A 13435-nucleotide genomic window follows, 5' to 3' on the forward strand; every position below is an offset into this window, starting at 1 on the left:
CGCACCGCATTAGCGACCATTATTTGTATTTAGTTAGCACAGCTGCTGCTTTCCTACACATCTCACACGATATCGATGTACGCCTAAAATTCCAAAACAACACTTTTATTTCATTTCAGAGCTACTTTCAGCTTCAAAAACCATTCCTCTGATATTCATACGAAGCTAGGCATCGTCGTAACCCGTTACGTTCATTACGCAAGGCTCACGAGAGGGGCGCAGGTTGCATCCGCGTAGACACAAAATTTTGCGCCGCCCAGCGTGGGGCTCGAACCCACGACCCTGAGATTAAGAGTCTCATGCTCTACCGACTGAGCTACCCGGGCTCCACACAACGCGTCACGAGCCATTCAGTATTTATGCGACCTGCGACCATCTATGGAAGATCCTTTTGACTACAGCTTATTTCCTGCTGCCACAAATGAGCTACAATTCCTATTCAATGAAATAAATTTTCCGAAAGGCATCAAATCTACTTGAAATGATACGTGGCTATCAGCACCATTATTCAACACACATGCTCGACTGTGCGCAGACGCCTGTGGCGTAGCTCTTGGGTCCTGAGTCAGACGCAGTAGTTCCAAAAATCTCTCCTGATCGGCACTGTGCCGAAAATTTCGCTACACAACCCCTTTGTCTTGCTTGAGCTTCAGGTAGACGCCGGTTTGCAGCCAGGAAGCGGACAGCAGCAACTTTCAACTAGATTTGTAGTATTCAAACAACTCAGTAAAACAGCATGCATCTTTTGCAGAACTGGAAAAACTCGACCGTGACAGGATTCGAACCTGCAATCTTCGGATCCGAAGTCCGACGCCTTATCCATTAGGCCACACGGTCACTGGCGCAATATGCTTCCCCACACACACCTCATTGTCGCCATTTGTACGCTTGCCGGAATGAATTTCCCATCTTTGACGCAATTCTCCATCACCAATTTCAGTACTAAAAAGGCGACGCTACTTCTTGCTGTGTCCCATCGCAAGTTACATTCAAGCCCTTGTGACGCTGATCAAACAAGAGGTTGCAAATTAGCTTCAATCGCTTACTGCCATCTCAGTCGCTTGCAGAAGGTACCTCACCCTATGTCATACAATGGCGAGTTGCCTCTATTACCAAAGCGGCGGCGGCGCCGACGACGACGACGAAAACCGCGAGGGTCTCTACCAGGGGTAGAAAACACATCACAAGAACTAAGTATTCCACGTCGGCATTCTCCGGAGACTGCCAAAAGCAGCAGTTTCTGGTGCCTACTTTAATAGCACCGTTCGCACTATTCATTTGCGAGAGCATTTCTTAAATACCGAACCCATTCATAATTTTTTATATCCTTGACCGCTTTTTTCGAAAGATCTACGTTAGAAGGGGCTGTTACAAAATTCTTTTGCCTCCTGTGAGGATCGAACTCACGACCTCTGGTTTACTAGATCAGCGCTCTGCCACTGAGCTAAGGAGGCGCCGCCTAGTGCACATTTCGGGTACTTCAATCTTATGGACCAGTCAATCGGAGCCCTTCAGCTGGAAACGCACCGCATTAGCGACCATTATTTGTATTTAGTTAGCACAGCTGCTGCTTTCCTACACATCTCACACGATATCGATGTACGCCTAAAATTCCAAAACAACACTTTTATTTCATTTCAGAGCTACTTTCAGCTTCAAAAACCATTCCTCTGATATTCATACGAAGCTAGGCATCGTCGTAACCCGTTACGTTCATTACGCAAGGCTCACGAGAGGGGCGCAGGTTGCATCCGCGTAGACACAAAATTTTGCGCCGCCCAGCGTGGGGCTCGAACCCACGACCCTGAGATTAAGAGTCTCATGCTCTACCGACTGAGCTAGCCGGGCTCCACACAACGCGTCACGAGCCATTCAGTATTTATGCGACCTGCGACCATCTATGGAAGATCCTTTTGACTACAGCTTATTTCCTGCTGCCACAAATGAGCTACAATTCCTATTCAATGAAATAAATTTTCCGAAAGGCATCAAATCTACTTGAAATGATACGTGGCTATCAGCACCATTATTCAACACACATGCTCGACTGTGCGCAGACGCCTGTGGCGTAGCTCTTGGGTCCTGAGTCAGACGCAGTAGTTCCAAAAATCTCTCCTGATCGGCACTGTGCCGAAAATTTCGCTACACAACCCCTTTGTCTTGCTTGAGCTTCAGGTAGACGCCGGTTTGCAGCCAGGAAGCGGACAGCAGCAACTTTCAACTAGATTTGTAGTATTCAAACACCTCAGTAAAACAGCATGCATCTTTTGCAGAACTGGAAAAACTCGACCGTGACAGGATTCGAACCTGCAATCTTCGGATCCGAAGTCCGACGCCTTATCCATTAGGCCACACGGTCACTGGCGCAATATGCTTCCCCACACACACCTCATTGTCGCCATTTGTACGCTTGCCGGAATGAATTTCCCATCTTTGACGCAATTCTCCATCACCAATTTCAGTACTAAAAAGGCGACGCTACTTCTTGCTGTGTCCCATCGCAAGTTACATTCAAGCCCTTGTGACGCTGATCAAACAAGAGGTTGCAAATTAGCTTCAATCGCTTACTGCCATCTCAGTCGCTTGCAGAAGGTACCTCACCCTATGTCATACAATGGCGAGTTGCCTCTATTACCAAAGCGGCGGCGGCGCCGACGCCGACGACGACGACGACGACAACCGCGAGGGTCTCTACCAGGGGTAGAAAACACATCACAAGAACTAAGTATTCCACGTCGGCATTCTCCGGAGACTGCCGAAAGCAGCAGTTTCTGGTGCCTACTTTAATAGCACCGTTCGCACTATTCATTTGCGAGAGCATTTCTTAAATACCGAACCCATTCATAATTTTTTATATCCTTGACCGCTTTTTTCGAAAGATCTACGTTAGAAGGGGCTGTTACAAAATTCTTTTGCCTCCTGTGAGGATCGAACTCACGACCTCTGGTTTACTAGACCAGCGCTCTGCCACTGAGCTAAGGAGGCGCCGCCTAGTGCACATTTCGGGTACTTCAATCTTATGTACCAGTCAATCGGAGCCCTTCAGCTGGAAACGCACCGCATTAGCGACCATTATTTGTATTTAGTTAGCACAGCTGCTGCTTTCCTACACATCTCACACGATATCGATGTACGCCTAAAATTCCAAAACAACACTTTTATTTCATTTCAGAGCTACTTTCAGCTTCAAAAACCATTCCTCTGATATTCATACGAAGCTAGGCATCGTCGTAACCCGTTACGTTCATTACGCAAGGCTCACGAGAGGGGCGCAGGTTGCATCCGCGTAGACACAAAATTTTGCGCCGCCCAGCGTGGGGCTCGAACCCACGACCCTGAGATTAAGAGTCTCATGCTCTACCGACTGAGCTAGCCGGGCTCCACACAACGCGTCACGAGCCATACAGTATTTATGCGACCTGCGACCATCTATGGAAGATCCTTTTGACTACAGCTTATTTCCTGCTGCCACAAATGAGCTACAATTCCTATTCAATGAAATAAATTTTCCGAAAGGCATCAAATCTACTTGAAATGATACGTGGCTATCAGCACCATTATTCAACACACATGCTCGACTGTGCGCAGACGCCTGTGGCGTAGCTCTTGGGTCCTGAGTCAGACGCAGTAGTTCCAAAAATCTCTCCTGATCGGCACTGTGCCGAAAATTTCGCTACACAACCCCTTTGTCTTGCTTGAGCTTCAGGTAGACGCCGGTTTGCAGCCAGGAAGCGGACAGCAGCAACTTTCAACTAGATTTGTAGTACTCAAACAACTCAGTAAAACAGCATGCATCTTTTGCAGAACTGGAAAAACTCGACCGTGACAGGATTCGAACCTGCAATCTTCGGATCCGAAGTCCGACGGCTTATCCATTAGGCCACACGGTCACTGGCGCAATATGCTTCCCCACACACACCTCATTGTCACCATTTGTACGCTTGCCGGAATGAATTTCCCATCTTTGACGCAATTCTCCATCTCCAATTTCAGTACTAAAAAGGCGACGCTACTTCTTGCTGTGTCCCATCGCAAGTTACATTCAAGCCCTTGTGACGCTGATCAAACAAGAGGTTGCAAATCAGCTTCAATCGCTTACTGCCATCTCAGTCGCTTGCAGAAGGTGCCTCACCCTATGTCATACAATGGCGAGTTGCCGCTATTACCAAAGCGGCGGCGACGACGACGACGACGACAACCGCGAGGGTCTCTACCAGGGGTAGAAAATACATCACAAGAACTAAGTATTCCACGTCGGCATTCTCCGGAGACTGCCAAAAGCAGCAGTTTCTGGTGCCTACTTTAATAGCACCATTCGCACTATTCATTTGCGAGAGCATTTCTTAAATACCGAACCCATTCATAATTTTTTATATCATTGACCGCTTTTTTCGAAAGATCTACGTTAGAAGGGGCTGTTACAAAATTCTTTTGCCTCCTGTGAGGATCGAACTCACGACCTCTGGTTTACTAGACCAGCGCTCTGCCACTGAGCTAAGGAGGCGCCGCCTAGTGCACATTTCGGGTACTTCAATCTTATGGACCAGTCAATCGGAGCCCTTCAGCTGGAAACGCACCGCATTAGCGGCCATTATTTGTATTTAGTTAGCACAGCTGCTGCTTTCCTACACATCTCACACGATATCGATGTACGCCTAAAATTCCAAAACAACACTTTTATTTCATTTCAGAGCTACTTTCAGCTTCAAAAACCATTCCTCTGATATTCATACGAAGCTAGGCATCGTCGTAACCCGTTACGTTCATTACGCAAGGCTCACGAGAGGGGCGCAGGTTGCATCCGCGTAGACACCAAATTTTGCGCCGCCCAGCGTGGGGCTCGAACCCACGACCCTGAGATTAAGAGTCTCATGCTCTACCGACTGAGCTAGCCGGGCTCCACACAACGCGTCACGAGCCATACAGTATTTATGCGACCTACGACCATCTATGGAAGATCCTTTTGACTACAGCTTATTTCCTGCTGCCACAAATGAGCTACAATTCCTATTCAATGAAATAAATTTTCCGAAAGGCATCAAATCTACTTGAAATGATACGTGGCTATCAGCACCATTATTCAACACACATGCTCGACTGTGCGCAGACGCCTGTGGCGTAGCTCTTGGGTCCTGAGTCAGACGCAGTAGTTCCAAAAATCTCTCCTGATCGGCACTGTGCCGAAAATTTCGCTACACAACCCCTTTGTCTTGCTTGAGCTTCAGGTAGACGCCGGTTTGCAGCCAGGAAGCGGACAGCAGCAACTTTCAACTAGATTTGTAGTACTCAAACAACTCAGTAAAACAGCATGCATCTTTTGCAGAACTGGAAAAACTCGACCGTGACAGGATTCGAACCTGCAATCTTCGGATCCGAAGTCCGACGGCTTATCCATTAGGCCACACGGTCACTGGCGCAATATGCTTCCCCACACACACCTCATTGTCGCCATTTGTACGCTTGCCGGAATGAATTTCCCATCTTTGACGCAATTCTCCATCTCCAATTTCAGTACTAAAAAGGCGACGCTACTTCTTGCTGTGTCCCATCGCAAGTTACATTCAAGCCCTTGTGACGCTGATCAAACAAGAGGTTGCAAATCAGCTTCAATCGCTTACTGCCATCTCAGTCGCTTGCAGAAGGTGCCTCACCCTATGTCATACAATGGCGAGTTGCCGCTATTACCAAAGCGGCGGCGACGACGACGACGACGACAACCGCGAGGGTCTCTACCAGGGGTAGAAAATACATCACAAGAACTAAGTATTCCACGTCGGCATTCTCCGGAGACTGCCAAAAGCAGCTGTTTCTGGTGCCTACTTTAATAGCACCATTCGCACTATTCATTTGCGAGAGCATTTCTTAAATACCGAACCCATTCATAATTTTTTATATCCTTGACCGCTTTTTTCGAAAGATCTACGTTAGAAGGGGCTGTTACAAAATTCTTTTGCCTCCTGTGAGGATCGAACTCACGACCTCTGGTTTACTAGACCAGCGCTCTGCCACTGAGCTAAGGAGGCGCCGCCTAGTGCACATTTCGGGTACTTCAATCTTATGGACCAGTCAATCGGAGCCCTTCAGCTGGAAACGCACCGCATTAGCGACCATTATTTGTATTTAGTTAGCACAGCTGCTGCTTTCCTACACATCTCACACGATATCGATGTACGCCTAAAATTCCAAAACAACACTTTTATTTCATTTCAGAGCTACTTTCAGCTTCAAAAACCATTCCTCTGATATTCATACGTAGCTAGGCATCGTCGTAACCCGTTACGTTCATTACGCAAGGCTCACGAGAGGGGCGCAGGTTGCATCCGCGTAGACACCAAATTTTGCGCCGCCCAGCGTGGGGCTCGAACCCACGACCCTGAGATTAAGAGTCTCATGCTCTACCGACTGAGCTAGCCGGGCTCCACACAACGCGTCACGAGCCATACAGTATTTATGCGACCTACGACCATCTATGGAAGATCCTTTTGACTACAGCTTATTTCCTGCTGCCACAAATGAGCTACAATTCCTATTCAATGAAATAAATTTTCCGAAAGGCATCAAATCTACTTGAAATGATACGTGGCTATCAGCACCATTATTCAACACACATGCTCGACTGTGCGCAGACGCCTGTGGCGTAGCTCTTGGGTCCTGAGTCAGACGCAGTAGTTCCAAAAATCTCTCCTGATCGGCACTGTGCCGAAAATTTCGCTACACAACCCCTTTGTCTTGCTTGAGCTTCAGGTAGACGCCGGTTTGCAGCCAGGAAGCGGACAGCAGCAACTTTCAACTAGATTTGTAGTACTCAAACAACTCAGTAAAACAGCATGCATCTTTTGCAGAACTGGAAAAACTCGACCGTGACAGGATTCGAACCTGCAATCTTCGGATCCGAAGTCCGACGGCTTATCCATTAGGCCACACGGTCACTGGCGCAATATGCTTCCCCACACACACCTCATTGTCGCCATTTGTACGCTTGCCGGAATGAATTTCCCATCTTTGACGCAATTCTCCATCTCCAATTTCAGTACTAAAAAGGCGACGCTACTTCTTGCTGTGCCCCATCGCAAGTTACATTCAAGCCCTTGTGACGCTGATCAAACAAGATGTTGCAAATCAGCTTCAATCGCTTACTGCCATCTCAGTCGCTTGCAGAAGGTGCCTCACCCTATGTCATACAATGGCGAGTTGCCGCTATTACCAAAGCGGCGGCGACGACGACGACGACGACAACCGCGAGGGTCTCTACCAGGGGTAGAAAATACATCACAAGAACTAAGTATTCCACGTCGGCATTCTCCGGAGACTGCCAAAAGCAGCAGTTTCTGGTGCCTACTTTAATAGCACCATTCGCACTATTCATTTGCGAGAGCATTTCTTAAATACCGAACCCATTCATAATTTTTTTATATCCTTGACCGCTTTTTTCGAAAGATCTACGTTAGAAGGGGCTGTTACAAAATTCTTTTGCCTCCTGTGAGGATCGAACTCACGACCTCTGGTTTACAAGACCAGCGCTCTGCCACTGAGCTAAGGAGGCGCCGCCTAGTGCACATTTCGGGTACTTCAATCTTATGGACCAGTCAATCGGAGCCCTTCAGCTGGAAACGCACCGCATTAGCGACCATTATTTGTATTTAGTTAGCACAGCTGCTGCTTTCCTACACATCTCACACGATATCGATGTACGCCTAAAATTCCAAAACAACACTTTTATTTCATTTCAGAGCTACTTTCAGCTTCAAAAACCATTCCTCTGATATTCATACGAAGCTAGGCATCGTCGTAACCCGTTACGTTCATTACGCAAGGCTCACGAGAGGGGCGCAGGTTGCATCCGCGTAGACACCAAATTTTGCGCCGCCCAGCGTGGGGCTCGAACCCACGACCCTGAGATTAAGAGTCTCATGCTCTACCGACTGAGCTAGCCGGGCTCCACACAACGCGTCACGAGCCATACAGTATTTATGCGACCTACGACCATCTATGGAAGATCCTTTTGACTACAGCTTATTTCCTGCTGCCACAAATGAGCTACAATTCCTATTCAATGAAATAAATTTTCCGAAAGGCATCAAATCTACTTGAAATGATACGTGGCTATCAGCACCATTATTCAACACACATGCTCGACTGTGCGCAGACGCCTGTGGCGTAGCTCTTGGGTCCTGAGTCAGACGCAGTAGTTCCAAAAATCTCTCCTGATCGGCACTGTGCCGAAAATTTCGCTACACAACCCCTTTGTCTTGCTTGAGCTTCAGGTAGACGCCGGTTTGCAGCCAGGAAGCGGACAGCAGCAACTTTCAACTAGATTTGTAGTACTCAAACAACTCAGTAAAACAGCATGCATCTTTTGCAGAACTGGAAAAACTCGACCGTGACAGGATTCGAACCTGCAATCTTCGGATCCGAAGTCCGACGGCTTATCCATTAGGCCACACGGTCACTGGCGCAATATGCTTCCCCACACACACCTCATTGTCGCCATTTGTACGCTTGCCGGAATGAATTTCCCATCTTTGACGCAATTCTCCATCTCCAATTTCAGTACTAAAAAGGCGACGCTACTTCTTGCTGTGTCCCATCGCAAGTTACATTCAAGCCCTTGTGACGCTGATCAAACAAGAGGTTGCAAATCAGCTTCAATCGCTTACTGCCATCTCAGTCGCTTGCAGAAGGTGCCTCACCCTATGTCATACAATGGCGAGTTGCCGCTATTACCAAAGCGGCGGCGACGACGACGACGACGACAACCGCGAGGGTCTCTACCAGGGGTAGAAAATACATCACAAGAACTAAGTATTCCACGTCGGCATTCTCCGGAGACTGCCAAAAGCAGCAGTTTCTGGTGCCTACTTTAATAGCACCATTCGCACTATTCATTTGCGAGAGCATTTCTTAAATACCGAACCCATTCATAATTTTTTATATCCTTGACCGCTTTTTTCGAAAGATCTACGTTAGAAGGGGCTGTTACAAAATTCTTTTGCCTCCTGTGAGGATCGAACTCACGACCTCTGGTTTACTAGACCAGCGCTCTGCCACTGAGCTAAGGAGGCGCCGCCTAGTGCACATTTCGGGTACTTCAATCTTATGGACCAGTCAATCGGAGCCCTTCAGCTGGAAACGCACCGCATTAGCGACCATTATTTGTATTTAGTTAGCACAGCTGCTGCTTTCCTACACATCTCACACGATATCGATGTACGCCTAAAATTCCAAAACAACACTTTTATTTCATTTCAGAGCTACTTTCAGCTTCAAAAACCATTCCTCTGATATTCATACGAAGCTAGGCATCGTCGTAACCCGTTACGTTCATTACGCAAGGCTCACGAGAGGGGCGCAGGTTGCATCCGCGTAGACACCAAATTTTGCGCCGCCCAGCGTGGGGCTCGAACCCACGACCCTGAGATTAAGAGTCTCATGCTCTACCGACTGAGCTAGCCGGGCTCCACACAACGCGTCACGAGCCATACAGTATTTATGCGACCTACGACCATCTATGGAAGATCCTTTTGACTACAGCTTATTTCCTGCTGCCACAAATGAGCTACAATTCCTATTCAATGAAATAAATTTTCCGAAAGGCATCAAATCTACTTGAAATGATACGTGGCTATCAGCACCATTATTCAACACACATGCTCGACTGTGCGCAGACGCCTGTGGCGTAGCTCTTGTGTCCTGAGTCAGACGCAGTAGTTCCAAAAATCTCTCCTGATCGGCACTGTGCCGAAAATTTCGCTACACAACCCCTTTGTCTTGCTTGAGCTTCAGGTAGACGCCGGTTTGCAGCCAGGAAGCGGACAGCAGCAACTTTCAACTAGATTTGTAGTACTCAAACAACTCAGTAAAACAGCATGCATCTTTTGCAGAACTGGAAAAACTCGACCGTGACAGGATTCGAACCTGCAATCTTCGGATCCGAAGTCCGACGGCTTATCCATTAGGCCACACGGTCACTGGCGCAATATGCTTCCCCACACACTCCTCATTGTCGCCATTTGTACGCTTGCCGGAATGAATTTCCCATCTTTGACGCAATTCTCCATCTCCAATTTCAGTACTAAAAAGGCGACGCTACTTCTTGCTGTGTCCCATCGCAAGTTACATTCAAGCCCTTGTGACGCTGATCAAACAAGAGGTTGCAAATCAGCTTCAATCGCTTACTGCCATCTCAGTCGCTTGCAGAAGGTGCCTCACCCTATGTCATACAATGGCGAGTTGCCGCTATTACCAAAGCGGCGGCGACGACGACGACGACGACAACCGCGAGGGTCTCTACCAGGGGTAGAAAATACATCACAAGAACTAAGTATTCCACGTCGGCATTCTCCGGAGACTGCCAAAAGCAGCAGTTTCTGGTGCCTACTTTAATAGCACCATTCGCACTATTCATTTGCGAGAGCATTTCTTAAATACCGAACCCATTCATAATTTTTTATATCCTTGACCGCTTTTTTCGAAAGATCTACGTTAGAAGGGGCTGTTACAAAATTCTTTTGCCTCCTGTGAGGATCGAACTCACGACCTCTGGTTTACTAGACCAGCGCTCTGCCACTGAGCTAAGGAGGCGCCGCCTAGTGCACATTTCGGGTACTTCAATCTTATGGACCAGTCAATCGGAGCCCTTCAGCTGGAAACGCACCGCATTAGCGACCATTATTTGTATTTAGTTAGCACAGCTGCTGCTTTCCTACACATCTCACACGATATCGATGTACGCCTAAAATTCCAAAACAACACTTTTATTTCATTTCAGAGCTACTTTCAGCTTCAAAAACCATTCCTCTGATATTCATACGAAGCTAGGCATCGTCGTAACCCGTTACGTTCATTACGCAAGGCTCACGAGAGGGGCGCAGGTTGCATCCGCGTAGACACCAAATTTTGCGCCGCCCAGCGTGGGGCTCGAACCCACGACCCTGAGATTAAGAGTCTCATGCTCTACCGACTGAGCTAGCCGGGCTCCACACAACGCGTCACGAGCCATACAGTATTTATGCGACCTACGACCATCTATGGAAGATCCTTTTGACTACAGCTTACTTCCTGCTGCCACAAATGAGCTACAATTCCTATTCAATGAAATAAATTTTCCGAAAGGCATCAAATCTACTTGAAATGATACTTGGCTATCAGCACCATTATTCAACACACATGCTCGACTGTGCGCAGACGCCTGTGGCGTAGCTCTTGGGTCCTGAGTCAGACGCAGTAGTTCCAAAAATCTCTCCTGATCGGCACTGTGCCGAAAATTTCGCTACACAACCCCTTTGTCTTGCTTGAGCTTCAGGTAGACGCCGGTTTGCAGCCAGGAAGCGGACAGCAGCAACTTTCAACTAGATTTGTAGTACTCAAACAACTCAGTAAAACAGCATGCATCTTTTGCAGAACTGGAAAAACTCGACCGTGACAGGATTCGAACCTGCAATCTTCGGATCCGAAGTCCGACGGCTTATCCATTAGGCCACACGGTCACTGGCGCAATATGCTTCCCCACACACACCTCATTGTCGCCATTTGTACGCTTGCCGGAATGAATTTCCCATCTTTGACGCAATTCTCCATCTCCAATTTCAGTACTAAAAAGGCGACGCTACTTCTTGCTGTGTCCCATCGCAAGTTACATTCAAGCCCTTGTGACGCTGATCAAACAAGAGGTTGCAAATCAGCTTCAATCGCTTACTGCCATCTCAGTCGCTTGCAGAAGGTGCCTCACCCTATGTCATACAATGGCGAGTTGCCGCTATTACCAAAGCGGCGGCGACGACGACGACGACGACAACCGCGAGGGTCTCTACCAGGGGTAGAAAATACATCACAAGAACTAAGTATTCCACGTCGGCATTCTCCGGAGACTGCCAAAAGCAGCAGTTTCTGGTGCCTACTTTAATAGCACCATTCGCACTATTCATTTGCGAGAGCATTTCTTAAATACCGAACCCATTCATAATTTTTTATATCCTTGACCGCTTTTTTCGAAAGATCTACGTTAGAAGGGGCTGTTACAAAATTCTTTTGCCTCCTGTGAGGATCGAACTCACGACCTCTGGTTTACTAGACCAGCGCTCTGCCACTGAGCTAAGGAGGCGCCGCCTAGTGCACATTTCGGGTACTTCAATCTTATGGACCAGTCAATCGGAGCCCTTCAGCTGGAAACGCACCGCATTAGCGACCATTATTTGTATGTAGTTAGCACAGCTGCTGCTTTCCTACACATCTCACACGATATCAGTGTACGCCTAAAATTCCAAAACAACACTTTTATTTCATTTCAGAGCTACTTTCAGCTTCAAAAACCATTCCTCTGATATTCATACGAAGCTAGGCATCGTCGTAACCCGTTACGTTCATTACGCAAGGCTCACGAGAGGGGCGCAGGTTGCATCCGCGTAGACACCAAATTTTGCGCCGCCCAGCGTGGGGCTCGAACCCACGACCCTGAGATTAAGAGTCTCATGCTCTACCGACTGAGCTAGCCGGGCTCCACACAACGCGTCACGAGCCATACAGTATTTATGCGACCTACGACCATCTATGGAAGATCCTTTTGACTACAGCTTATTTCCTGCTGCCACAAATGAGCTACAATTCCTATTCAATGAAATAAATTTTCCGAAAGGCATCAAATCTACTTGAAATGATACGTGGCTATCAGCACCATTATTCAACACACATGCTCGACTGTGCGCAGACGCCTGTGGCGTAGCTCTTGTGTCCTGAGTCAGACGCAGTAGTTCCAAAAATCTCTCCTGATCGGCACTGTGCCGAAAATTTCGCTACACAACCCCTTTGTCTTGCTTGAGCTTCAGGTAGACGCCGGTTTGCAGCCAGGAAGCGGACAGCAGCAACTTTCAACTAGATTTGTAGTACTCAAACAACTCAGTAAAACAGCATGCATCTTTTGCAGAACTGGAAAAACTCGACCGTGACAGGATTCGAACCTGCAATCTTCGGATCCGAAGTCCGACGGCTTATCCATTAGGCCACACGGTCACTGGCGCAATATGCTTCCCCACACACTCCTCATTGTCGCCATTTGTACGCTTGCCGGAATGAATTTCCCATCTTTGACGCAATTCTCCATCTCCAATTTCAGTACTAAAAAGGCGACGCTACTTCTTGCTGTGTCCCATCGCAAGTTACATTCAAGCCCTTGTGACGCTGATCAAACAAGAGGTTGCAAATCAGCTTCAATCGCTTACTGCCATCTCAGTCGCTTGCAGAAGGTGCCTCACCCTATGTCATACAATGGCGAGTTGCCGCTATTACCAAAGCGGCGGCGACGACGACGACGACGACAACCGCGAGGGTCTCTACCAGGGGTAGAAAATACATCACAAGAACTAAGTATTCCACGTCGGCATTCTCCGGAGACTGCCAAAAGCAGCAGTTTCTGGTGCCTACTTTAATAGCACCATTCGCA

At 47.8% G+C, this 13435-nt stretch overlaps 26 non-coding genes across 26 annotated transcripts; all 26 read right to left on the bottom strand.

The window, feature by feature from the left end:
* Nucleotides 1–253: 253 nt before the first annotated feature.
* Trnak-cuu lies at nt 254–326 on the bottom strand. The gene has a single exon. It is a non-coding gene; the product is annotated as a tRNA-Lys (tRNA).
* Nucleotides 327–764: 438 nt separating this feature from the next.
* Nucleotides 765–837, bottom strand: Trnar-ucg. The gene has a single exon. It is a non-coding gene; the product is annotated as a tRNA-Arg (tRNA).
* A 545-nt stretch (nt 838–1382) lies between these two features.
* Nucleotides 1383–1454, bottom strand: Trnat-agu. The gene has a single exon. It is a non-coding gene; the product is annotated as a tRNA-Thr (tRNA).
* A 321-nt stretch (nt 1455–1775) lies between these two features.
* Trnak-cuu lies at nt 1776–1848 on the bottom strand. The gene has a single exon. It is a non-coding gene; the product is annotated as a tRNA-Lys (tRNA).
* A 438-nt stretch (nt 1849–2286) lies between these two features.
* Trnar-ucg lies at nt 2287–2359 on the bottom strand. The gene has a single exon. It is a non-coding gene; the product is annotated as a tRNA-Arg (tRNA).
* Nucleotides 2360–2913: 554 nt separating this feature from the next.
* On the bottom strand, nt 2914–2985 carry Trnat-agu. The gene has a single exon. It is a non-coding gene; the product is annotated as a tRNA-Thr (tRNA).
* A 321-nt stretch (nt 2986–3306) lies between these two features.
* Nucleotides 3307–3379, bottom strand: Trnak-cuu. The gene has a single exon. It is a non-coding gene; the product is annotated as a tRNA-Lys (tRNA).
* A 438-nt stretch (nt 3380–3817) lies between these two features.
* Trnar-ucg lies at nt 3818–3890 on the bottom strand. Its single transcript has one exon. It is a non-coding gene; the product is annotated as a tRNA-Arg (tRNA).
* A 542-nt stretch (nt 3891–4432) lies between these two features.
* On the bottom strand, nt 4433–4504 carry Trnat-agu. The gene has a single exon. It is a non-coding gene; the product is annotated as a tRNA-Thr (tRNA).
* A 321-nt stretch (nt 4505–4825) lies between these two features.
* Nucleotides 4826–4898, bottom strand: Trnak-cuu. Its single transcript has one exon. It is a non-coding gene; the product is annotated as a tRNA-Lys (tRNA).
* Nucleotides 4899–5336: 438 nt separating this feature from the next.
* Nucleotides 5337–5409, bottom strand: Trnar-ucg. Its single transcript has one exon. It is a non-coding gene; the product is annotated as a tRNA-Arg (tRNA).
* Nucleotides 5410–5951: 542 nt separating this feature from the next.
* Trnat-agu lies at nt 5952–6023 on the bottom strand. Its single transcript has one exon. It is a non-coding gene; the product is annotated as a tRNA-Thr (tRNA).
* Nucleotides 6024–6344: 321 nt separating this feature from the next.
* Trnak-cuu lies at nt 6345–6417 on the bottom strand. The gene has a single exon. It is a non-coding gene; the product is annotated as a tRNA-Lys (tRNA).
* A 438-nt stretch (nt 6418–6855) lies between these two features.
* On the bottom strand, nt 6856–6928 carry Trnar-ucg. The gene has a single exon. It is a non-coding gene; the product is annotated as a tRNA-Arg (tRNA).
* A 543-nt stretch (nt 6929–7471) lies between these two features.
* Nucleotides 7472–7543, bottom strand: Trnat-ugu. Its single transcript has one exon. It is a non-coding gene; the product is annotated as a tRNA-Thr (tRNA).
* A 321-nt stretch (nt 7544–7864) lies between these two features.
* Nucleotides 7865–7937, bottom strand: Trnak-cuu. Its single transcript has one exon. It is a non-coding gene; the product is annotated as a tRNA-Lys (tRNA).
* Nucleotides 7938–8375: 438 nt separating this feature from the next.
* Nucleotides 8376–8448, bottom strand: Trnar-ucg. The gene has a single exon. It is a non-coding gene; the product is annotated as a tRNA-Arg (tRNA).
* Nucleotides 8449–8990: 542 nt separating this feature from the next.
* Nucleotides 8991–9062, bottom strand: Trnat-agu. Its single transcript has one exon. It is a non-coding gene; the product is annotated as a tRNA-Thr (tRNA).
* A 321-nt stretch (nt 9063–9383) lies between these two features.
* Nucleotides 9384–9456, bottom strand: Trnak-cuu. The gene has a single exon. It is a non-coding gene; the product is annotated as a tRNA-Lys (tRNA).
* A 438-nt stretch (nt 9457–9894) lies between these two features.
* On the bottom strand, nt 9895–9967 carry Trnar-ucg. Its single transcript has one exon. It is a non-coding gene; the product is annotated as a tRNA-Arg (tRNA).
* A 542-nt stretch (nt 9968–10509) lies between these two features.
* Nucleotides 10510–10581, bottom strand: Trnat-agu. Its single transcript has one exon. It is a non-coding gene; the product is annotated as a tRNA-Thr (tRNA).
* A 321-nt stretch (nt 10582–10902) lies between these two features.
* Trnak-cuu lies at nt 10903–10975 on the bottom strand. The gene has a single exon. It is a non-coding gene; the product is annotated as a tRNA-Lys (tRNA).
* Nucleotides 10976–11413: 438 nt separating this feature from the next.
* Trnar-ucg lies at nt 11414–11486 on the bottom strand. The gene has a single exon. It is a non-coding gene; the product is annotated as a tRNA-Arg (tRNA).
* Nucleotides 11487–12028: 542 nt separating this feature from the next.
* On the bottom strand, nt 12029–12100 carry Trnat-agu. Its single transcript has one exon. It is a non-coding gene; the product is annotated as a tRNA-Thr (tRNA).
* Nucleotides 12101–12421: 321 nt separating this feature from the next.
* Nucleotides 12422–12494, bottom strand: Trnak-cuu. Its single transcript has one exon. It is a non-coding gene; the product is annotated as a tRNA-Lys (tRNA).
* Nucleotides 12495–12932: 438 nt separating this feature from the next.
* Nucleotides 12933–13005, bottom strand: Trnar-ucg. Its single transcript has one exon. It is a non-coding gene; the product is annotated as a tRNA-Arg (tRNA).
* Between the last annotated feature and the right edge of the window lie 430 nt (nt 13006–13435).

Source organism: Schistocerca piceifrons, unplaced genomic scaffold (assembly GCF_021461385.2).
Source record: "Schistocerca piceifrons isolate TAMUIC-IGC-003096 unplaced genomic scaffold, iqSchPice1.1 HiC_scaffold_1772, whole genome shotgun sequence".
NCBI classification, from domain to species: Eukaryota; Metazoa; Arthropoda; class Insecta; order Orthoptera; family Acrididae; genus Schistocerca; species Schistocerca piceifrons.